At 40.9% G+C, this 25,684-nt stretch overlaps 1 protein-coding gene across 1 annotated transcript in view; it reads left to right on the top strand.

Moving 5' to 3' along the window:
- The first annotated feature begins 7,396 nt into the window (after nt 1-7,396).
- The window catches only part of LOC139691286 (facilitated trehalose transporter Tret1-2 homolog), a 42,897-nt gene continuing 24,609 nt past the window's right edge, over nt 7,397-25,684 (top strand). Inside the window, exon 1 of the mRNA XM_071589045.1 lies at nt 7,397-7,969. The gene's annotated coding sequence lies outside the window, so the exon portion shown is untranslated. The remainder of the gene's footprint in view (nt 7,970-25,684) is intronic.

The following is a 25,684-nucleotide window of genomic DNA, read 5'->3' as shown; positions in this document are numbered from 1 at the left end:
AACGGTCAAACGGGTCGGGATTCGTGGTTCCCAGGATTCATATTCTACCTTGTATCCATCATAAGGTCAGGGGGAAACAGACATTCAAAAGTTGTGAGTGTCAGGCACATGATTATGATATGTGTAATAATATTTTTCAACTCTCTTTCATATTTTTGTAACAATTTTCTACATTTTTTGCAACTCCACTCATTTTGAATTTTATTTAAACCATTATATATTCCCATAAGGGGTGGGGTACGGCCATTCTCCCCTGCATCTGACCTCCAGTCTTCCTTGATGTGTGTCTAGCCCTACACGTTGAATTTAGGTTTAAAAAGGTTACCTCGGTGTCAGTATGAATCTCATTCGATTTGTATTTCACAGTGTTCCAGGTCATGCATTCAACGTGCGCATCGCGACTTCTATCTTTTCCTACATCCTTGCGATGATTCCTGCTCACCCAAAATGACTTAGCTTTTCGAAATGTCATGGCGAATTAAGCATATCTTTTGATTCAGAAGTGATTCCATCTCAGGGGGGTAGGAAATTATCTAGTCATATTCACGATGGGATCTAAATATTTGCTGCAATCACGGGGAAAGGGGAGAATAAGTTAGCATTTGGCATGAAGACCTATTACGAGATGGGCGGGTAACAATTGTAAGTTATTAACGAACACAATTGCTGTTTGTCAAGGCATTATATATTTCACGGAAGCAAGAGAGTGTACTCGTATTCATCACCATTTACTGATCGAATAGTGATGGTTTTTCCAAACAGGTGACTCAACGTCATTGTATTGGGTTATGAAGACGGTGCTTATTCCTCTATTTTAATTTTTTCTTATTCTGGTTTTACTTTATCGTTAACTGTTTTCTCCCAGTCTTGCGAAGCACGTTGGTTGGGATATTCAAAATAAATGTTTTCTTTATCTGTTAGATTTATATGGACATCCTCAAGTCGCAGTTCGTGGTTGTGATTGCTTTTCCACCAGGGAGTTAAATTATCTAACGATTAAATAGTTTATTTTCCCGGCCACAATTATATACAAACCGCCAGCAGTCTTGCTGCAACACCATGTTGTTTTTCTATACCTAATTAACGAAGTTAATTGGACTTGACGATGCCTCATTCGCTCTTGAAACAAGATAGCTCCTGTGGCATTACGAAATGCCTTTTCTCAACATACCGTCTATCTGAGTTCCTTTGCACAAGGAAATAATTTCTTTGTGAAACAAAGTAGGAATTACCCTGAGGTCTGCGATACCGTTAAGGTCGCTGAAATAGATAACGACCGACTACGCCTATTCTTTTATCATCTGCATTTTATAATGATTTAATGGAAAATTTAATGTGCATGGTTTCTGTGGTCAATGTTTTGAAATTTTTTCGGGTTTCCTTCTGTGATCTAATATTCTAAGGTTAAGAGCGAAGTGAACCTTTTGGGTCTTAAAAAAATCTTATATTTGATGCACTTCCACGAAAATTCTGTTTGCGGGTGTGTGGTTAATCATGTCTCATTTATAATACTAGATTTAATAGTAGGAATCAGCGAAGCGTGAGATCAAGTGGAATCATACATTTTCATGTGATGAAATGCGTCCCTTAGCTTGACCACATTCTGCAGCGTGGCACCAATTTTCAAACATTTTCAAAGGGGGCAAAATTTTTGAGTACCCCAAAGGTTTACTAAAACTGTACGTGCTGTCGGCCATTATTGAGTAGCAGGGGATTGTAGCCTTTTTCGAAGAGTTTCTTCTTGTTTTGACAATAATCCTGCTCTAAAATCCTTTTTAAATGACGGAAAACTGTTGTGTATCGATTAGATCAGAGCCCATCACCTACGCCTCCCTCCAATACGCTCCCTCTGCTGTTCGCTTAAAATATTCAGAAACTTCCACTTCTACGGTATTCGCATCAGTTCATATGATTCAAACAAACAACAAACAGTATACGAGTAGATGACACCGGTGAATAATTATTTTTTACTTCATTCAATTTATATGTTGAGAGGGGCCTTTGCAAGTCGATTCATCTACCACACCAGCGCGTATTCCAATCACATATGTTATCGATCCAATATGAAATTCACAAGAGCAATACATAGAGCTCCGATTACACGTGGTGAGTTCCCCTTGGAAACTTCATCAACCGCTTGTGCGAAAATGGTTTTGCTATCGGCTTATTGGCACATTGCGGCGCAAGAGCTCGTGCCAGTTTCAAACGTACCTTGTAACTGGTTGTTTAGGATATCACGTGCAACAGTAAGGAATTGACCAACAAACATGTAGTATTTATCCAAACAGTTGTCTCAGTTTTACTTAATTTTTATTACCTGTACAAAATATGCAAACACGTGAATTGAGTGTACGTATCCTACCGTGGGAACACGGTAGAATATTATTATTGGCAGTACCAATATGAGACTCAATTATGACTATACCGAAGAGTTTTCTTGTACTGTATCGTGACGGAGGGAAGATCGACTGGCATGGAAGAAATTTGTGAACGGGATTAAGTTTCCTATGAGGCTTTTGTGATATTTTTCCCCTTTAAAGGAAGGAAATCTAAGGTTTAAGAAGAGTATGAATGCATTCTCAGGTGCATTTTTTGCGATATTTTTCTGTGGGTGCTGTTATAACTTACATTATGTATTCAAACATTAAATAATGCTACATTTACTATTATACATTTTTATGCTAAATGTTTTATTCACATACTTCATCAACAATTCTTTGCCACCAAAATTGGGTGGCGGAATAATTTTAGGGATAAAATGAATCTAATCAATCCTTATCCCAAAAGCCCCAAAAGCAGGGAAAAGTGGTTCAGGAGTTTCATTTTTATTTAAAAATGAATTACAAGGATGATAAGAAGTACGGTACATAGGGATAGGCCAGATTAATTTGGCTTGCCAATGACTAACGCCTTTGCTATTTTAAGGGTTTTTCATTCAACTTACGTCCAGGTCGTCGACCATAAGTTATCATTCACTGCTCTATCGTAAAATGACAGTTAATTAAGATAGCAAAATAATTATTAACTACACTACTATCCTGGAGCATCAGTGATAGATAAAGGGCAATTATATTAGGCAATGAGGAGACTATAGTAGAAAAAAATTAGCCCAGAGGCATCGTGCTGAAACAAATAAAGAAATAATAAACGTCGCAATGATGATTCCTAATAAAAACACGTAATGGATATTAGAGTTCAGGGTGATGAAGTAAGTGGAGTGTGAAGTTTACTTCCAGCGTGCCGCAGCCAGGGAAAATTAAGAGGAACTATCCAACCTTTGGGATGAAATTAAGGACGATGTATACTCATGCGTCCCCTGCATCTGAAATGGACGGCAATGCTACCACGCACATTTGGTATCATTGGATAACAGATAAGGTATTACCCTGCCTGGTAATTGAATCTCCGACAACACTGGTAAATCAAACATTGTGGACGAAACTAAACCACGGACGGGATTAAGAAATCCTCTTCATCTGTGAAGCGTTTTTTAATAGAGGCATTGAATTGAAATGGTGCATTTTTACGCGGCTATTCCAATGATTGAGTGGGTCCTTTAAGGATATTAGAGGTACTCTAGGTTGGTTTAAAAACTATAATAATAAAAATTGAGAGAATAATGCCGCATAAGCTATTGATTTCCTTCTCCGACCGCCTGTGGAGTGGGGTCACTCCACACAAGGGCCTCAATCGTCCTACGTATTCTCCATAGTGGAAACCATGGAAGTTGGCGGTTGCACCGGACGATGGACACCTTCAGCTACTCGTAATAATAACAAATGCCATTTATGGAGGCAAGGATGAAATGAAAATGAAAACATTTGACGGGACAAGACCCGCCGAAAAACTTCGATCAAGGCCAAACTTGCCATCAGATGTCGTCCGAGCGACAATAATTTGGATAATAATACTTATATAGTGTTCCTTAATGGGCAAAAATACCAACAGCAATAGAGAAGATCTTACAAATTTAACTTTGACTTATTCATTGAAAATTAATGAAAATAAAATGGACATACTGAGAGTAAAAACTCAAGGGCTCTTTGATGCACTTACCAAGACAAGACAGTGAAAGATGCTTGCAAAAAGTTAAGGGGAACTAACTGTGCACAAAATGAAGCAGAATACCGTAAGCTCTGGGGGGGGGGATTATAAATCGCAAAGATGAATCAAAAGTTGCTGGCAACAGAAGATATCGGTGAGAGTATAACAGATTGACAGGAAATGGGGTGGTTTGAACAATCGCTTGCCAACCAATCCTCGGATTGAAAACTCATAGTGATGAAAGCCTTGTTTCCTAGAATTCAATTTATGGGAATTTCCCACGTGCACTTCTAAATTACAAAGTCATCTTTCAATATTTCACACGAATCACCATTTAAATGGGAAAATTCAGTGCATCAAGAAAATGGTTAATAATAATAGTAAGAGCAATGGTCAATCTCACGGAGAGATATTAAATCGAATACTACTAATAAATATTTCCGTTGGCCCAATTTCATTGATCTATCCTATAATTATGGCGTATTTCAATTCGATGTTGGTGCATTACAAAGAGTGAGCAAAAGAGTTGAAAACTGTTAAGCGACACGCGCTTTTTAGCATTTTTTCTACCTTCTCATCCTTCCTGACTGACAACCACACACCTGTGAATCATATTTACGAGGTTGTTCCTCCCCCACATGTCCCTGATGCCTTTCCCACTAAGGGTAAATTCACCGTAAACGTCTGATTGGTAGCTGAGTCAAGCAACCGGATACAATGCAGAAATGTCACATGGGCAAGATTTTCTTGATTTGAATTTCCTCAAGCCATGTGGGTCCTCTAAAAACAAGTTTTTAAAGTTCAAGCGTCAGCCGATACCAATACTGGTTTTGTTCACAAAAAATTGGGAAGCACTTAAGCACGAGTACAGGTGTTATACCAAATTGAAGGTCATTTTGTAAATCTGCGTACATGTTTAACATTATGTATGACTCAACCTTCGTACTAGTCTGATAGTAATCCAAAATATACCCAATGAAACCGAATCGAAGAAATCCTTTCCCCAAGTTAAGTGCTTCCCAATTTTTGAGAACAGAACCAGTATTGGTATCGGCTGACGCTTTAACTTTAAAAACTTGTTTTAAGAAGATCCACATGGCTTGAGGAAATGCAAATCAAGAAAGTCTTGCCCATGTGACATTTCTGCAATGTGTCCGGGTGCTATAATAGTAAATACTCTAACGGCTTATATTGAAATTCACCAATATTCCCATCCACATACTTCCTCCTTCCCTTCGCACATCCAAAACGCCTATTCTATTCCTCTCTCCCCCAAATCACTCCTTTATTACAGTCTTCAACTTCCCGCTACCTCTCGTAATAAGTATGTCAATCCACATTCCCAATTTTCTTCGGGTTGCCTCAGACCACATTCTCACTTCACCTGCCATGAACCAGCACTTCTTCGTTTGTTCTGCTCTCCTTGAATTTCAATTCCCTCTCAAAGTCTCTGTGCTCACATCTTAAAAGACTCCGATCCATGCTTTTCTCCTCTGCTCAATGATTAAGTTTGGAACCATTAATTAATGCACATTCCATTTTCCGCGAGTAAGTTGCAGAGAAGGAAGAAATGGGATTTTTTTGAGATGGACTACCCCTTTTTTACCCCTATTGGTAGGAGTCACAAAATATTTATTCGGTAGTTGTTTCCATCCAAAACCTACCTTTACCGGTAGATTACTTTAAAAAAAATAATAATATGGTTATGTATTTATTTGCGGATATGTATGTATGGATGTGTGTATGCATGCCTAAAGATGACCGCAGTCTGGCGCACCCAATACCGGAACGTGCTTCAATGAAGAGTATATCCGTCGTTAGCGCTTAAAATGTCGCTCACCCCAAGGATGAAATAGTTTCAGTGTACCAAACTAGTACGCATGGTTGCCCTCCACTCTGCCCAATAAATATATCGCTTAAGGACACTCTAAAAGCTATAATCGAGGCTTCATCAAGGAATGATTACATGTAATCGAGAATTATGTGCGACAATGTGCTAAAAAATGTTCGAATTAATCAAATCTAATAAAGATAACTGAACACATTTATTTTTGATTTTTCTAGTGGGGAGAGGAATGATATTGTTAGATTATTTCCGAAGAGAATATAGTGCAAATGCTTTCGAAACGTTTCGACATTGTTTACCCTAACGTTCATCTTTAATTTCCATCACAATTACATAATTTCAGTAATATTTTTTTTCTATTAACTGTCTTATTTCATTGGTGAAACCACTGATTCAGTGATGTGAGAATTGCATTTTGTGTGAATTCCTAACTTCTTTTTTCCGGATTAAAAGTAATTGTAGAATAAAGTCAAAGTTACACTTGTCGAATGACCATTTCGGCGTTTGAGAACTTTTATGAAATGCATTAGTAGTTACTGTTCAGCAAAATAAAAATACAAGTACAAAGATTTTCATTCCCTGGTTTGTCCTGAAAGGATGGCAAGGAGGCTGCTAAACTTGTTTCATCAGTTGATTAATTGTACATTTCTTCTATCACTATCAAGTAAATAATGGCACTATTGAATTTCCACGGCGTAAACTGCATTAAGATCGTAAGCACCATGTAATGAAATTAACAAAATTAAATTAATAATTGCAGAGTACGAAAGGATTTAGAGGGAAACTTGTATTCACACGCCTAATAGCTGCGATGTTAAACTATACGTATATAAAATTAGTTTGCAGATATTGAAAATACTGAGTCAGCAGAACATAATAACCATGAGATGAATAAAGAAATCTCTTAAAATTCCATTGGATAACATCTGTTTATACGTAATGGGGGAATGACTAGAAGATAAATGCTCAGGTTGCATTTGTGTATTTAAAAATGTCCGCAGCCCTCTTTGCTCATGAATCGCACTGGCTCATAATGTTTCCAAAGAAATACCAATCCCACTGCTCTCAAATGCCAATTGCTCAGGCAGCAAGCCACCGAGACGGGAGAGCAACCGCATGACAAACCTTTTGGAATACGAGAACATTTGCCGAAACGGTTCGATCGATCCGTTCACGCCTAGAGGACGAACGGCTCGCCAGCAGCATGACGATAGGACTATGTCTGTTGCTCATTTGAGTCTTCTCACGGAGGGGTGAGGAACGGTTCACCCGTCTCGAGAACGGAAAAAAATGGGGGGGATACGGAAAGTTGTTCCGACTACAAAGGGGCGAGAGGGGCAAACATGGGGGGGGGGTTCCTGAAGCATCGTTTGCGCTGGCCAGAAATGTTGTCGTGGGAAGGCAGTAAGGGGAAAAAAAGATAGAGAGGGAGAAGAGACAACGGGCCGACGTCAACAGTGCGCTCCGCCCGACCTTTCATTCTTGGCCGCCGTACAACCCACCACGACTTCGGCCATGCTGCGGCGGCGAGTCGAACTAAAACACCGCGAGAAGAACGTGGAATAGACGAGCGAGGGAGTTGCAGTTCCGTCGACCAATATTTCCGCCGGAGTAAAAGATGCCGCAGCGATAGCGGCGTGGCTTTCGGGGGTGGGGGAGAATAAGAGCGGCGGGAGTGCGAAATACAAGAGAAAGGAGACGAAAGAGCTCGGCACGAAACTCGCAGACGAGAGAAGAGGAAGATAATCGAAGAGGAAGTCGGGGTGTCGTAAAGTGGCGATCGCCTGGTTGTCGAACCCGTCCGTCCTCCCCATCTCCTCGTAGTTTGCTGCGGGAGACGCGACGGCTGTGGTCCCGGGAGGTGGTCCGGGAGTGTGGGAGAGGAATTCTTGAGTTTCCCCCGGGTGCATTGAGGACTAGATCAAGAACCAGGTTCCACCGGGGGTTCTGGTGAGGCCCCATCCGTCAAAGGGTTCACAGCCGGCGTGTCAGCTTCAACCCTATGACTTCGGGGAAGTGATACTCTTGCCTGCTGGTGTTGGAAGGAGCGCTGATTATCTTCTTCGAAGCAGCCAAAGTGTGAGTAACTCTACGAAAGTATTTGTTTTTCAGTTTCGCTGGAAGCGGGAGGGGGTGGTAGAGTGGACTATGGGAAAACTACTTTTCCCATTTTGCTTTAACGTTTCTTCTCGGTCTTATCTAAATTTGGCTTATCTCACCATGCCACACATCTGTGGCCTTCCACAAATCAAAAGAGTGAGCATGAGCAACGTGAAGCGCGTTATGCAGATAGTTAAATGGGAGGCAAACGACAGCCGAATTCATTTTTGCCAGGATTTGGATATGTCGATGATTTTGTTGGCGGTGGCTTTTGTAGGGAGTGAATGAAGAATGGGTGGAGACCTGGCATCGGCTCATACTACAGCCGCGGAAAGGTAAACAGTCTTTCCGGCTGAGTGTCACATTATTCCGTCGACAACCAAGTTGAAATAAAACGCCTCCGAAGATTATTGGGAAGAATTCGAATGGAGAAAAAACATTGGAAGCTAGTAAAAAAGACATTGAATCAATCCTTTCTTTGCGGAATGAGGTGGTGGTGTATATTCAGTCAAACCTCGATTGGGACTGGTTAGTAAGCGGGGTGTTTGAAGCTTGCTGAGCCTCTGAATTCAGTTGTTTACATGAACGGCAAATAAAAAAATGATTATCGGAGTGAATAAACAGTACCTCTGCTATAATAACTAAAACACTAAACACTGAATGGTCATATTTTTTAAGTTTAGCCCCATGTGCTTAGAATTAAGTTGAAGAGTTATCCAAGTATCAAGACCATCGTAGTTTTCGATTTATTTTCTAAAATGAAAAAAAATATTTGTTTTCATTCCGCGATTTTATTTATTTATGGGACTCTATGGGACCCCATCTGGTAGAAAAAATGTTTTAAAATGATAATTAGTAAATTTCAACAAATTTTCATGTCTTGGGCTATCATATTTAACTAACTATACACGCGTCAACTATATTAAATTAACTATACACACAAAATATGGATTGTTAATTAGCAACAAATTATATTAAAATGTCTTTCATTCAATTTTTCTGGCTAAATTGTTACAGCTGGAATACCATTTTCTGTATGAAACTGGCGCGGCTACAGTTCAGAGTAAAGTGGATTTTGTATCCAGACAATGGAGGATGCATCCTCAAGGCAAAGTGCAGTACGACTCAAATGCCTCTCAAAAGAGATCGTTCATGGCTCATTCTCTCTTAGAGCCCTTTGTGGCGTGTCATGGCAATTCAAATCGGATCAAATGGTGTGATTCATTCAAAATTTCCATGAGAGAAGGGTATTGTATCGACCTTCTTAATCTGTTGAGGCTTGGGTGCCGTAGGCCGCCATGGTCGCGTGGTCACGCTAGGACCGACTCGGTGGCAAGTCATATATCGCAGGAACAATAACTTAATATATGTACATTATATGTCATGCTGACAACTAGCACTGTCATATTTGAACATTTTAGAGGATGGAGGACATAAATTAGGGGATTGCCAACTTAGAAAAGTTAAATAATTTCTAACGTATTATATTTATTTACTTCAAATTTTAAATCAGATCGGAATGCAGATACAATCAAAATTTTATGTACTGTATTAATTCGTCTTTTTGCTAAATAGCCTATTTTATTCACCCTTGGCAAATAGAGAAATAAGCAAATATCGAACTGATAAGTTGTTCGTCTTTTGGTGTCAATGTTAAATATTAATTATCAATTGAATCATTCTGACAAAGTTCTGACCGTACGCTATTTTCAAACAAAATTTATCAAGTGAAAGACCGATTCTTTCATGCCAAATAACCAATGGATGTTGTGGGAGTTTTCCCACAGTTTCGGACTGCTATTGTTCTTTAAAAAAACATTTGGGACTGCTATCTACCTTTGAAAAATGGGTGATAACATGACAGCCAGATGTGGAGGAAAGCGTTTGCTCTACCTGCTGGCCTCCAAAATTCGCTAAGTGCGCAGACATTTTATAGATAATGCGATGGTCTATTGAATCCCTTAGCATTACTAACCTCGCAAACTAAAATTACTGAAGCATTACTGGCTCAAATTCAGACCCTGGGGATGCTTGATCGGGAAATTGGCTGACGAGCGAATGTGAAAGCACACCTTTCGCATGCCGCGATGAATTATCGAGACGGTGCTAGTAGACCGTACTTTTCATTGCCAGTTCTCTCTGCTCCCTTATTAAACCTATAACGGAAGCCCTCTCATTGCTTATTATGTCTCAGATTTATTTTGTCCGATCCGTCCCATCCTTTTCAATCTTTTGTGAGAGCACTTCAGTTGTTTTCCCATTTTTTGCCACGAAGCGATATTAATTGTCCACGAATAGGCCCAAAGATACTATATTTTTTATTTGGCAATGAATGTTTATTGCATTCATGGAGCTATTGCGCCTTCATTACTGCACTGCACATGTTCTTCTCCGTTCCTTCACAGCCATCCATATTACTCATCCTCAAAATTCTGAAATATCATGGTAGTTTGGTTCAAATTTGGAATTTGAATAAAACTATTGTATAATATTTCACTGTCAATAATTATCATTGGTAATTACCGTTTGCCAATTCTTCCGACGATGCGGATGTTTCACTACAAGGAAAAATGTTTAAAGCAAAATATTCCAAGTAGTTCATTAACTCACCCGCTTGCGTAAATATTAATATTACCCGCTCCTAGTTCAAGCAAAACCGGTGCATTATAACCGCGTCAAGGGCGTTAAGTTTGATTAAATGGAGATAGATTAAAAGAATGAGGTTACGTCAGGTAAAAATAAAATTATCAGGGTCAAATGGAATTGGTCGAATGGAAACAATCGAACGTTTTGGAACTCTTCTTAATTCTAAGAAGGTCAATCCGTTCAGGCTGGTGACATATATATTATGATGTGATGATTATACGAGATGAATTCTACATATCGCATGAAGTTTTCGCTTAGCTGCCGATGCCTTTGCCTGCTAGCACTCCATGGTATTTTGTAGGAGGAGGAGCAGAAGTGTCGCAGGTTGGAGTGAAATGTTTTTGTTTTGATGGCTTGACTCCTGGATAACCTGACGGCGTGCCTAAAGTATCCCATTAGGATTCAAAAAACACGCGGAATTGGTTTCTAACGTCTCTCCAAAATTCACCCAAGGCCTTCTTCTGTACCTCTTCCCGCGTATGGTTCATCGAATTATGGTCTTCATTATTTGAAGATTGAATCACTCTTCCGATTGTGTCCGATGGGTTTCCCATCGATTCTTGTGTCGTCTGTAGCCAACTCTCTTAACTTTACTTATTAATTTGTTACTATTTCTATCCATTTTATTTTCATCATTTCTAAAGGTCACCCGTAAGGAAAAATGAAGCATCTCACTTATCCTCGTTATTTTCTTCCGACTGAATTCGAAGGAGGCGTCCAGTGTAAACGGTTAATTTCTTTTGTGTGTTTGCCAATTAAAAGGGCTGTCATCGCCAAACATTCGTCATCAATTATCTGTGAGACGCAATGATGTTCTGGTCCCACACCAGTCTCGAATAGTTACGAATGCCAAGTATTCGCTCGTGGTCGGGTATGAGCTCGGCTGTCGCTTTATGGTCTTCTTGTAACCTTATGCTTCTATTTTACCTCTTCTGTACCACCTGCCCACTGTCGATAACTTCATTCCTATTCCAAGTAAGACTACTCGTTGGGAAAAAAAATCCAGGACTATGCACACGTTTCCCAGCATCCGTCATAGTGACCCCAAACCCTTGGGCAGATTCAAATGGGGAATACGAGATGCAATTAATATCTTTGGTATAGTATCGTACAGTATATACTGGTATGGTATCAGAAACCAACATAAATCTCGTGTTGTAGGGGTGTCATTTTTAATAAAAACGTATATTAATTGAATGAAATGCTGATTATATTCAAATTGAGTAGCTTCAGGCGTGATGTTGTGGAAGTCGAACAAAATGAATAACTGATCGTAGCACTTTTCCACTTGATAGAAATTATTAACGACCGGATTTCGATGTAGTACAGACCCGATGATGATGTAATACATCGAAACCCTACCGTAAATAAATGTTATCTAGTGGAAAAGTGCTACGATCGGTTATTCACGTAGATTATATTTTTCACTATTATGATAATTTCGTGTATACGTTGCTGATATTGCAGAGGTGTTGAAGAATAAATTATAAGAATCAGTCCAGAGTGCCGCTTAATAGGTAATTTATGATGATATCCATTTGTAAAAGTGAATCCTCTTTCTCTCGCAAAAATTACCCCTCTCCTCCGCCTTGGATGAAGCTTGTATCCACACACACTTCATGCTTCGGGCGATAACGTGGAATTCACTGACAGGTGCCGGGTACTAATTTTCGATCGGTAAGTTGAAGGAAATGCCCCTACCAATATCGAAAATGTGCACGCATCTCCCATAACCTTAGAAACAGTTCCCTCGTGCGTAGGTGCATCTGTTACAGCGGTTCCTCCAGAGCTGGAAACATTATTTTTAAAATCCTTTTTCTGGAGCGTCACCAAAACATCCTACGATTTCTACTAAATTACGTCAGTGATATCGAATCTCTCCCGTTTTAACCGGATCTTATTTCTTGGGATGCTGCGAAAAGAAAACCAGATGAGAACAAATGAGAACCGTAAACAGCAAGTGTTTGATGGGTATCATTGTATTTTGGGCGAAACATTCGCGAACGGGGAGCGCTAGATGAGTTGATGCATTGTCGTGATGGATGAACCACTCTCCACGGTGTCATTTCACCTGCCGACTCGAAAATTTTCATGCTGACTCCGTCAGTTGAAATTCATTGGTCATTACCCTGGGGAATCCGGACAAAAATGTGCCTGCTAACTTGAAACACGTCCGTTTTTTCCAATAATATCCGCAGCCCAACTCACGTCGTCGCCAGGATACGCACAGCATCTTTGACCGAAGTCTCACCTTCAAAGCGATTAGTAACTGCAATAGAACACTCATTTACTCATTGCCTCCTTACCGTACGAAGTAAATGGCTCACCGGGGGGGAATTACGATTCCTCGTACGGGTTAGGGTGTACGCCCAAATGTTTTGGCAATTACAGGAGTTTCAAATGAGTGCTGTGGCAGTTAGGACTCGTTAATCATAATTATCCGCGTGGTAACCTCCGTTGGCGCCAAAGCGCTGATGGAGTTACCCACCAGTGTGGGAGTGTCTTCGTTAATTCGATGTGAAGCAAACTTCCGGTGTCGTCAACCCTGACGCACGTCCTTTCCCAAATTACAGGGAGAGCCCTGGCAGCCCTTCACAGTGATATTTCTCGCAAATATAATTTTTCAAATCTGTACCGAGCGTGGGTAATTGGGGATGCTGGGACGAAGGGAAGGGAAACACGGCAACGACTGCAAAACGTCGAGGCGCACCTCTCCATCAACAATAATATTTCCTGCTTGGTTTCGCAGCTCGTGACTGGCTGCCACCGACGATAGTTCTGGACTTAATCAATCATATCTCCATTTGTCCACTTGGTTTACAATACTATTCCCTGTGGCGTGCCTTCCAAAAGATTGGAATAATTGAAACTTGAACAAAATCACAGAAGCTTTATTATTTTACTCAAACAAGAACTGTTAATTAATAATGGGGTCTGGAGGATTAATTTTCATTAATTTTGCTTTTGTTGGATTTTCAATTTTTGTAGTTGGCAGTTGGCAAGATGCCCGTGGGCGCCCGCCCACTGTTGCTTTTCCTCGTTCCCAGGAAGCAAATGCTGTTTACGGGAGTTATGGTGAAGTCGGTTTGTGGTGACAATGGACGAGTTTCATTCAATAATTGAGTATGGGTGTATATGTATTAAATTAATGCAAATTATGGTCGAGGGTGTATTAAGTCAGCGTCGTAGTCGTAGTTCCAAAGGTTAGTTAACAGTGAATTGGTGGAGGATTGAAGTGAATTGTTGTAGTTAAATGTGTGGTACATGTAATATGAGTACAGCGCTGGGTTACCTACCGTAGGGTCCGGGTATGGTTTCAGATGAATTCTCAGGGCTCCCTCAGCTTCACCCAAAATGTTTGATTTTTCGGGTGCTAGATCTTCCCGAGAAATCATAGCCAACAGTGGGAAAGAAACTGGTCCCCTTACCCTGATGCATGACTTCGACCTGCCGTTTGGCTTAGTTCTGGGTGAACTCTTCCTTTAACCATCAAACCAACCTTCGGGTTGGTTGCTGTATTAGGCAGTCTAATACGCAAGCTAATGTCACACCAGCACCTTTCTCAATGCAATAGAGCCTAATCTAACTCTTACGTCCGTTTGTAAAATATAGACGGATCCTGCGGAGGCACTCCAATATTCACGCGGTTTTAATAGTGCGGATGGGAGACTTGTGTCTCTAGATCGCGTCGGACTCGATAGGGAAAGGGAATTTTGCCATCACGCGACGTTTTGCGGTCGTTGCTTAAATCTTCAGCACGTCGCAGGCAACGCTGCTGTCACAATAAAAGTTAACAGTCACATGATTTCGCAGAGAGCTAAGCGAAGGCGAGTCCAAATTTGTCCTAAAAATCATAGCACCATTAATAAATTTCCATTAGTCCTTATTGATAATTTAATATCAGCTCTGGGAGTCTATCAGTAGTCGTAAATATCAGAATGTCTCATATGATGAACCAGTCGGTCCTAATTCTTCCGCGTGCTTTGAGTCAATCTTTCATCAACGGCTTAGCCAACCCACGTGGTCGCAAAAAGGGAAAATATTGCAGAAGCATAAAATTGGAACTGTAATGTCATTGATTAGCGTTATTTTTTTAGGACAAAATTGACCATGCGTCTAGGTTTTAAAACTTTATCACCATTCCTATGCTTCTTTATGCTCAAATTTAAGAGTCGATATTATTTTAAGAAAGTGGTCGCCCAGTACGTAATTCATAATGACCCGGCATTTGACATATTTTCCGACCACGCTTGTCATAGCGTGTTGACATTCTCTGACACCACAATCTGAGATAGAAAACGAAAAAAAAATTTAATTCAATATGAAGCGCTTTTTAATTATTGAAATGAAGACAAGGAAGATATTTTGGGCAATATTTGCTAGAGATCATGGCCTATTTTGATCTAAAAAACTATATGTTGACCCAATATGTGGGATTATACCTGTAGGATTAAAACGAAGAATAGCGACAGGATCTAGGACTAATCATGATCGCTGACGTTAATATTGCTGATTGTGCATTTACAGAAGAATTTTGATGTGTTTACTGAAGAAGAACGTAAATGTGATGTTTATTTTGTTTTTTTTAATGATACATATGGCCTCTAAAAATGATATTTATTCATGATTAGATTCCGGAGAGCTGTTGTTCTCAGCCATTATTTTTTTCCGTCGATCAATATTTGTGATGTTGGCTTCGAATCACCTCTTTCTTTGTTAGCTGTGTTTTGGATTACCTTAGATCAAAGAAAAGCTTACTGTGTAGTGATGCCTACACTTTTTATGGCGTTCCATTTTCTCATGCAGTCTTTCTACATTTTTGCTTTAGTATTTTGTGCATGGAAATCTTACATCAGTCCAAGCATAAAATTTAAGCCGAAATAAAATATATTTGTTGTGGTTTGTACAAATTTTGTTAAGCTAAAGATATTTAGATAACTCATGTCAATATAATTTCAAAGCCAGATTATAAATGGCTTGCTCGACATGATAAATCGGTAGCTACACTTATTTTGTACTTATTTAGAGCACCATAAACTTAACATAATGGTCGTGTAACATTCTGAGAAAGTGAGGAGTAGAATCTTATACCAATCGAAATGTTTTGTCTTATTCACCGGGGCATAGCTTACGTTGTGGATTATATCCAAACGTACGTCTCCCTAGCTCGACGTATAGCCGCAGTTACATATCCACTGCCCTAAAAATAATGTGTAAAAACTCCCTCATAACCTGTTTTCGTCTTGCTTCATGACTGATCTATCTCATTCTGCCCGAAAATTTGTTGGCTTGGCGATCATTTTTGATCGAGCTGAATCGCAGAGTAATTCACCGAATTTTTTTTACCAATAGCGACCTTTTGGCCCGTGACATTCTGTGACGGGACCAAAATATAAATATAGAAAAACCTATATTTATTTTACAAATGCTTGCTCAAGCAGTTGGTATCGACTTGAGAGTTAGGTATACGGGATACCAGAGCTGGAGTTCTGTTTTCCGGTTTGTTGACCTTAGGGAAAATGAAATGGGGGTGTTCAATGTCAAATCTAAATATATCATGCCGATGGCATGTCGCGTCCAAAACCATTTTTCCTCCTCCTAAACGGGAAAACTTTGTTTTATAACCATGGAAATGCCCTCAAACCTACCCTTATACGTAACTTAAGTGCCTTCTACAGGAAATGCTCCTAAAATAAAAATCTGATCGGTCCGTATTGATTAATTTTACCTACCCTATATGCCCAAAATGACGTCGTTTTCTTTGCAAACTTTTACATTCTAAAATTAAAGGGACGACCTAATCTATTACTAAAAATGAAGTATCAAACAATAATCAGTTTTGAAATCATTACTCATCTCAGAGAAATAACTCAAGTTCGGACTACTAAGGAATTCTATTCTCTCTCTCTCTTGCATCCGGTGTCGTTTTCATTGCGAGACCCCGTCATTCTGTTCCGTGAAAAACATGAACGAATGCTGAAGGAAAACAATTGCTTCGAATTACTCAGCTGGATGGGTATGCTTTGGTATTCCATTTTCACCAAGCAGCTAGTAATTAGGTTTACCCTTGCTATGGTGTTAATATCTCACCGGATTATTTATCTCCCTGGCAATTAATCTCTCGCCAAGTTTCAAAACACTTCAAGTTCTTTTACCCTTTCGCCTTTCCCTTTTGTGAAATTACCTTCCTAGTTTTATTTTCCCAATGCGATACTCACTTTCTGCCGTGATAAAGATTCTATGCACACACCTATGTAAATGCTCGAATGCGAACGCGAACTGAGGTGGTCAAAGAGAGTTATGTCCAACATTTTTGTGGACGAGAGGCCGATGGACTCCACTGGAAAAATATGTACAGCTCCACTCAAATTGTCCTCCTGTAAATAAAAATAGTGCTGAAGATTAAGTTGTTGACATTGGCAGATTTGTTTTCTCGGCGTGGTGTGCCTCACGACTGTGTCAGCATTTATCGTCCGTACATTATTGAAGGTCACCCGTGAACACATCACCGTGAACATGTCCTTACCTTTGACGCCGGTTGAAATCTTTTCCATCGATACCCCTACGTTGATTCTACACAATGCTCCGTCGGCTGCTCCAACGACGTGTGGCAGGCGGGTGGTAGGGCATCTGCCGTACATCTTGAACTATCAGTTTATTCATGCATTTGAATGCATTAGCTAATACCTGTATTAGCTAATTTACACAAAAACTAGTACACCTACACGCATGCACGCTATATAGGCATAGTGCAATTATTGCATAGCGCATATATTGCATATATGCACTATGCAATAGTTGACACAATCATTAAATGTTTGTAAGATGCGGTTTTTCTTGGCAGATTTTGTTATTAATGCCGTTATCACTTGGTTTTGAATAAAATGGAATTCAGTTAACTTCAGCAAAAATCCCACGCTTCAGGGTTTCGTTATAAACATGAATCCGCAGAGTTTATTTCATTGTTTTCATTGACTAGATGCTTAAAATAGCATTTCTCCAACTGGGATCCGCGGACCACCTGGAGGTTCCCGATTTTTGTCTTGGCATTTTAAATTATTTTTTGCAATTTATCACACCGTTCATCGATTTGGTTGTCAGTCAGTGTTTACCGGCGGAACTTCAGAGAAAAAGAAAATATTAAATGTGTCAACTTGCAAATGAAAAACAGTGAAGCATGCATCATTGGTGAAATTAAACCGTGTACAGTCGACCTGGCCGAATGGTTGTTGGGTAAAGATTCACCTCAGGGTATTATGCCAAGCATGCCACTTTTCAACGGCGTAGTGGCCCGTCGCATCTAAGAATTAGCAGAAAATGTTGAAACGGAATTGATATTCCGTTTAAAAAAATGGTCCCTTCCCTCTCCAAACGGCCGAATCAACTTATGCGAAAAGTTCTGCTTCTGTGCTCGCACTATCCCGATAACCACGGCGTAGATCTGCGGGTAACTCCGAAAACTTCAGAAAGGGCCCTCGACTAAAAGAGAGTGAGAAATGTTGTCCTAGAGATTAAAGCCCTCGCAAGTTGGGTGAAATCTTGCGCGAATTCGGGTGATGTGGGCGCCCACAGCGAAACTCGGGATGTTTAATTTTCGTGCCAGGACTCAGATCTGGAAAATCTCAAGTGTCAGTTTTTTTAAATATTCCCCCTCTGGCCTCAATATGGTTATTTTTCAAACGCCCTTAGCACGAGGTGAGTACAACCCTCTTAGAATTCGTGTTTCCCCACGTGACGTCGCTGTGAGTACGCAGTATACCCTGTTCTCACGAATCAGAGAGTACTTTCGTGGAAACTTAAGAAGATCACGCACAATTCCATCGATGTAGACGCGAGGTGACATATTATTTTATGCACTACATGGATGGCGTGTTTTGGGGAGGAGTTTGGAACGCATTGGCCTAATGCAATACATATTACGAGGACACCTTCTTAATACTCCAGGATATCCCATTGCCTATCAACTGAGATAGCTGTCGCAGGGACCACTGGCCAAACTATGTACTCTGAAGAGGTGAAGCCTTATTCCATCATCAGTTGCGAATAACACTTCAAGTCGATTTTTTAAATGTTACTGGCACTCGTCGCCAGGAGCGTTAAAAAAATCCATGCGCGGCGCAAACAAGCCAGTCCGATCAAAGAGGCATTTGTCGATGGGTTCGGAGCCAACGGCATAATCGCTTCCTAAGCGAAAGTATTCGTCCTTGACATTCCCTTCCATGTTAATCGTGTGGTGGTAGCAGTCTGGTTTATATGGAAGTCATGCACTTGGGTGCGTGTTACGTATTTTGAAAAGGTCGGCGCCTTTGCCACGCTGTTTTGACTCGGCGGTCAAGGTTTTGAGGTCGGTCGAGGTCAGTGGGATTCTACGCACAAAATACCTGCACAACTGTGGAGAGGGAAAATATGCCTCGTTCCATGTAACCGCATTCCTAGGGATTTCGAACTCAACGCTCAGGAATGACACCCAAAGACAAGAATTATCCACGTCAACGTTTTCATGTTTTTTTTCCTTTTTCGGAATCGGGTGAAAACTGGAAAATATTTGTGTAGACTGTTTTGTATGAAGGATAATAAGGAAATCATCGGTGAAAATAATAAAGACAAAATCGAAAGAGAACTTGCTATGAGCTGTTAGTATAGCAAACTGCGTGCAGAATTGGGTTGAGGCTCGTTATGAAATGGAATATTTAATTTAATGCCAGATGGAAAGTATTGGAAACATTCTGAGGGGAGAATGGTTCACACCGAGAGGACATGTAGTCAATGGTTAGCTAGTCAATTACATCTCCCTATGAAATCACAAATGTATAATTAGAGGAATAGAAGATCGAGCTAATAGGTTTGAAGTAACCGTTTCCTCACGAACAGTAGGCGATAGAAATACATTTAAGGTTTCCAATCAAAATGGGACTCTTTGAGGTCCATTGAAATTCGCTATTCCTCCCCATTGGTGATTGCATCCCCTGCTATACATCGTCGGGTATCTCGTAGGGTATGGAATCATAGGTGTTCATAATACATACCTCAAGATTTTTGAAAATGGACTTTGAAAACTTGTCTAAAGTTCTGGGTTGTAGGTACAAGTTATGTAGATACTACACTCTCAGATCTACGGCTGGTATTTTCCTTAGGAAACAGCATCGCATGGTTCCAACAAGAGCAGACAGCATCAAAATTCAGTGATCTGGACCAATTAAAATTTTGCGCGACGTACAGATGTGTACCCACTTTCAAAAGTAACTTGCGCGAGTCTCCAGCGTCAGATATCCGCCACCTGTGCGACGGGTGATACCAATTACAAATGACACAGGGCATTGGGTTTTAAGCCGCTCGAAATCTCTATAAGATCAGACCACTGCTCTCAGCCTTTGATATGACCGAGGTTTCCTTCAATTCGCTCCAGATATGTCAGCGACACTTTCCTCCATTTTCTTTCGATTTTAATTCGAAATCTTAAGATTTAGAATTTTACAAATCTTAGAATTCGAAAATTAGATTTTGAAGTCCCACCTAGAATGATTCAGATCGACGGAGAGAAAAATTGGATTTAGATTGATACGAGGCTGGTGTGCTGATATTCCGTTCCATGGCTCACTTTCGGAATTTAATTCGAGACGCTGGTCAATTTTTGAAAGGCATTCTATAGATATGTCAGCAATCACTTGGTACATACCTATCCAGAGGTACATACAGGTAAACATAGATACCAGAGGTACATAGGTACACACCTATAGTTACTTATAGGTAGCAGAGGTAGATAGGTACACACATTTCCAATGTTGACTCCCTGGGAAAATCGCTGTCGCGAATCCTCCTTTGAAATACGTAATGATAGAGCACGTAAGATGGGATTTAGATAATAATGGCAATTTAGGAGTCTGAATAATATGTGTCTCATTCAATTTATATATTTTAAGCAATTTAATTGAATGTATACTAAATTGAAGCTATCCCTCAAATATAAGCACTTTACTTTTGGCAAAGTTTTTTTTCTGAAAAATGATTATATGCGGCCTCTATACACTGGTTATATGTGCTGTACACCTTTCTTAAGAAAAGTAACGAAATGGAAGAAATAAGATAAATGATTAAATTAAATGGGAAACAAAGGTTTGGACTTAAATTTTTCGATAAAAAAATGGAAAAATTTTATGATGCATCTTTAAATCCAGTTATTCAGTAACTCCAGTTAACGTGGACCCGCCATATCTCCGATCCCTAAATCAGGAGTAACCCCAGATCATCCTAATGTGAAGGTCACCGACAAGTCCGATTTTGTAAACAATTCAAACGTTTTGTTATATACGTAAACATTTTTACCGTAGCAACTCCATCTTTAAGTCAACGAACCCTTTAACAACCGGCTTTGAGTTTAATTAGCGATAATAAAATGGTTTTTGGCTTGAATCTGTGTGCCGAGTCAGAGCGTCGTCGAGCTCGGCTAACCTGAAGATATAACCCCGTCAGGCGTTTGACGCGGTTAACTGGAGTTTACATAAAATTTGATGAAACATCATAAAACCAGGACTTAACGTGATAGTATTAATTGGGGAATATAATTACCAGTATGGTCAATAATAGGCACGCCATAGTGACGATCTGGAAAACCGATTCCCCCTTTAAAATTAGTAAACACACAAAAAGAAATACTTCTAGTGCTCAAATCATTTACTGCATGTGTAAATATCTGTTCTTTGAATACTGTGCACAAGAAGCCTTTACCGTGTCATGGTTTCGACCCGTCGCGTCACCGATGTACGTGAATCCCGAACCCCGCTCCTGGGGTAGCGTGTGGCGTGAACTTCTAGTGCATTAATTGAGCGGTCGTTGAACTTCGGGCTCCTTGGCGCCTTTCGTTAAGAACAGGAGATCTACTATCGCCGCCGGGATTCCCTTCACCCTTTTCCCAATCCCTACATGCTCAGGAACCAAGAGTCAATCACATATCCCCCAGGGTGCAAATGATCTCAGCTGTCAGTCGCCTCCAATATATCGTAACTAACTGTGGCCGGCCGGGAAATGGTAGAAGCACGCGATACTCCAGTTTTGTAGGGAGTCCCCGATAACAACAGCAGTCAAGGTCAAGTGCATTTTAAAACCAAGACGGGAGGTAAATCGACTGGGGTGGATATCGAAAGAGGGAAAAGGAGAACTGGGTAACTTTCATTTTCTCCTCGTCTGCCACACGTTTTTCCACACCCACCGCGTCGCTTCAGTGGAGTGTTCGTGCATGTGGGCCTGGCTTCCTGACCCATTAATGAGCGTCCTTCCCCTGTTCCCCGCCAACCCCTTTCCCTTTCCCCCCCTTCCCCCCACCGCGTCCGCATTGACCGACAGACGCTGCTGCTGCGGGGAACCCACGTGTGGCGCGGCCAAGGGCGCGTCACCGTCTGCCTACTGCAGCGGTTCATTTCCCATGCGCGCGCGCATTCGCAGATCACTAGTTGGAGCGCCAGTTTTGAATCGAAGAAGCAAAGCAGAGGGATGAGGTTACAGACGTGAAAACGCGCTTTCGATTCCCTTTTGGACGAAGGTGTGACGATGAAACATGCGTTCTAAACCTGAACTGTTTTCAAGGTCGATTTTGGGTGATTATCACTTGTCGTTCACAGAACTGTTAACTCTTGATCGTTACTTTTCCTGCTTGTGATATTTTGCCACATTATCAACCTGGAAGCTGGTTTGATAGGTTGGGATATAGTTCACCTAATGTTACTTGTAAGCCAAACGGTGTGTGGAATTTACACGTCAGGGTTTTGGAGCAGTTTCTGTCCCTGTGCTGCCCGTGGTTTTCCAGGAAGATATGGTTCCCAAAAAATCACACTGCTTGGATGAAGCTGAGGAAGCTCAAAGGCTTCACGTGGAATCGAATCTAGTACCTTCGGTCAGGCACCCAGGGCTCAACCCACTGGACTACCATTCCCTTCTAATCTTTAACCAAAATAATTGAAATGGGAATACAGATTACTACGTTATATAGATACCAGTTTTAATGCCCCCAGTAAGTTTTCAGGGCAGTTTTTGTTTATTTAAAGGTTTAATTCTCACAAAAAGTAAACTTTTATAGTATGACTCCTTTCGTGCAGTTACACCCACTTTAATATACGACCAAAATATCACAGTAGTTAAAAATGAAAGACGGCTACGCAAATTAATTTTGTTACTCCTGGTGGATTTACTCGTTAATAGGAATTTTATTGATCACTTTTTATATTATTATAATCTATTACATTTCTGTGCTTTTAACCGATAAATTGCAAATAAAATTGATTGTTTTATGTGTGGTCGGTCTCAATGTAATGTTTCTCCCAGTATTTATCATTACTTGTGCTATTATAGCGGACAATTTCCACCCTATCCCAATTGCTTTTATTCTAATTACCTTTCCGATCACCGCTGGCGGACTTTGCATCCATGGGGCATTGAGACGAAGCTTGTGCTAAACCGCTAGAGTCTTCGCCGGACGTATCCCGTTCATTAAGGCGATCGTTAGTGGGTCATTGGCCATACTCGTAGTAGTTTTCAGGGGAGGCGACCGACTGTTGAGGTCATTTGCGCAATAGGGGAAGGACAGGAAAGAATGAAGGGTGGAGAGAAACCCGGCGTCGGTATTAGCCTACTCTTTACGAAAGGCGCCAAGGGGTCCGCAGGTTAACGTCCCATCCGACGGGCGGCGTATACACTCAAAGTGCTCTCCACAAAACACCTCAAGTAGGGACCGAGATACCTCTGAAAAATATTCAACACCGCCGGGATATGAACCCGCTGGCCATACTCCGTGAGTGACATCAGCATAAGTAGTCTATCGATTTGAGGTAGGTTTCAGTCAGATCCTAACAACTCTACAACTATATGACGTCGCTTGTTTATTCTTGCCTGAATACCTGTTTACCCTACATACTTTTCCCAACGAAGTCATTACCAGCTTTCTTTCTGTCCAAAGTCCATATTCTTTGCCTTTCTCTTCTCCACTCGCCTAAAATTCTCTATTCAACATCTCACTTCTCATCACCAGCAACTCTCTCTATTTCACTCTTTTTTCATCAAATTTCACCTATTGATTTCCTCTCTCCCTCCAATATTGTCGTTTCTTTTTCCTCTTCGTTAATTTTATAATCAAATCGAAAAAGTACTTGCATATAATGTATGCTGATTCTCTTGCCTGTTATATCAAATTTCTGAATCAGGCAGCTCTAAGCTTCGTATTAAAGTCTTTATTGATATTTTCTTTACCTATTCCTCAATCGGTTCTGCCAATCGATCTCTACGCTTTACTGATTATTCCTCTACCAACAGAATTTATCAATTGATGTCCCTACTGACGCGAGATAAATGATTTCAATGGCGGGTTTCGAATGCGCTCCGAAGTGTTATAATTAGAGTATGTGCGTGTCCGTTGCCGTACGCACTGTGGGAAGGGCAGCGGTGGGCACATTGCAGCACGGTCAGAAAACCCCGCAGCAATCTCTTCTCTTTGACATTTCCAAATTCTAATAATAGAGGAGCAACGTTTTTTACGCAATGTTTCCAATCGCACTGTTTCGGGAGAAGTTTGCCGGAAATTTTGTTTTTGTTTTTCTAAATATTTATTTCGCTCCTAAATGGATGATGTCAGTGGTGAAACGGATGAGTTTCGACTGTAAAATGCTTCCTTTAAATTAAAGAAAAAAGCGTAATCGGGAAGAGAGAGTTTCCTCGCAATCCAATGGGGCCCCATTTGCGACCCGTGTCCCACCGTTGAGCTTCTCTTGGGGAGCTAATTGCGGAGAATGGATTGCAATCGCGGTGTCGTCGACTCATGACTTTTTTTTCAGAAGTCATGCTCAGTTCAGGCAACGTGCCATTCGCTGAGCCTTTGCTCTTCTCCCGCTGCGTGAGATCGCGCGGCGGCAGCGCAAATAGGCCGCGGGAAAACTGCATGCGGTGCAGGTACGAGAACGTCCATGTGAATGGATGAACATCGCTGGCCGCCACCCCTAAAGAAGGAGTGCAACGGGAATGGGCGGCGGGAGAGGGGCTGTTTGAAATGGTGCGGTGGCCATTTCACTGACTTCCCACGTCGAGGGTCCTGATTCGAAATCCGGCAGTGATGATTTTTCTGTAGCATTCTTATCATTAGCGTGGAGATCCCTTAAGTGTGGAGAGTACTTCACTGTCTGCCGGAAAGGACGTTCAACTTTAAACTCATTGGGTCAATCGCTCAAAGTAGTCGAAGAAAAATTCCTGCTCTGTGCATCTCCCTATCATTTCTCTGCTCTCCGAATTCTTGCTTCCCTTAAGTAATTATGGGCAGAATGGTCTTTGCCGCTGGTAACCCGCCATGAGATCCTCAAATTTATCATTAGTAGTAGTCTACCGAGTTATGATAGGTTTTTCGTGAACTCTGGCGCTGCACCCGACTGTAATCTTAATACTTAAATTACATGGCAAAACATATCCTTATATCCGTAAATACATATTGCAATGACTATTTCTTCCTTAACATACTCAACATACTTTCTGCCTTCCTTAGTTCCATCTGAAATTTCTATTTTTTTTTCTTTCCTACCACATCCCTTAACAGACAAAAAACCACCAATAATTGCGCAGTTTCCGGTTTGACATGATGGAATTGAATAATAATGACCAAATTTGGCATTTTTCCTCCAGTGAAAAATATATTATCGACTAGTTTTCGAGGTACTGCTTCATCTTCAGACTTAAAGCTGAAGCAGCGCCTAAAGATGGTGAAATTCGTCGAAACCTGGTCGACAATAAATTTTAACTAGCGGTGAAGTTCTGGGATGGAATTGGTAGTGTAATGGGCAGTGCATTGGGCTACTGACATTTAGGCTCGGGTTCAATTCCCGGATAAGTCACTGCACACCCTTGGCTTCATCCAAAGCTTTGTGATTTTTCGGGAACTAGATCTTCCTGGGAAACCATAGGCGGCACTGGGAAAGAACTGCCCCCCCCCCTTCCATGATGTGTGAATTCCACGCACCGTTCGGCTTATTATTGGAAGGGCTCTCCTATCCTCTCCTAGCCTCATCTATGGAACCAACC

Source organism: Hetaerina americana, unplaced genomic scaffold, assembly GCF_022747635.1.
Source record: "Hetaerina americana unplaced genomic scaffold, ioHetAmer1.1.p SCAF_32, whole genome shotgun sequence".
In the NCBI taxonomy this organism is placed as follows: domain Eukaryota; kingdom Metazoa; phylum Arthropoda; class Insecta; order Odonata; family Calopterygidae; genus Hetaerina; species Hetaerina americana.
Note: the sequence above shows the minus strand (reverse complement) of the source record. Positions and strands in the feature narration are given on the sequence as shown.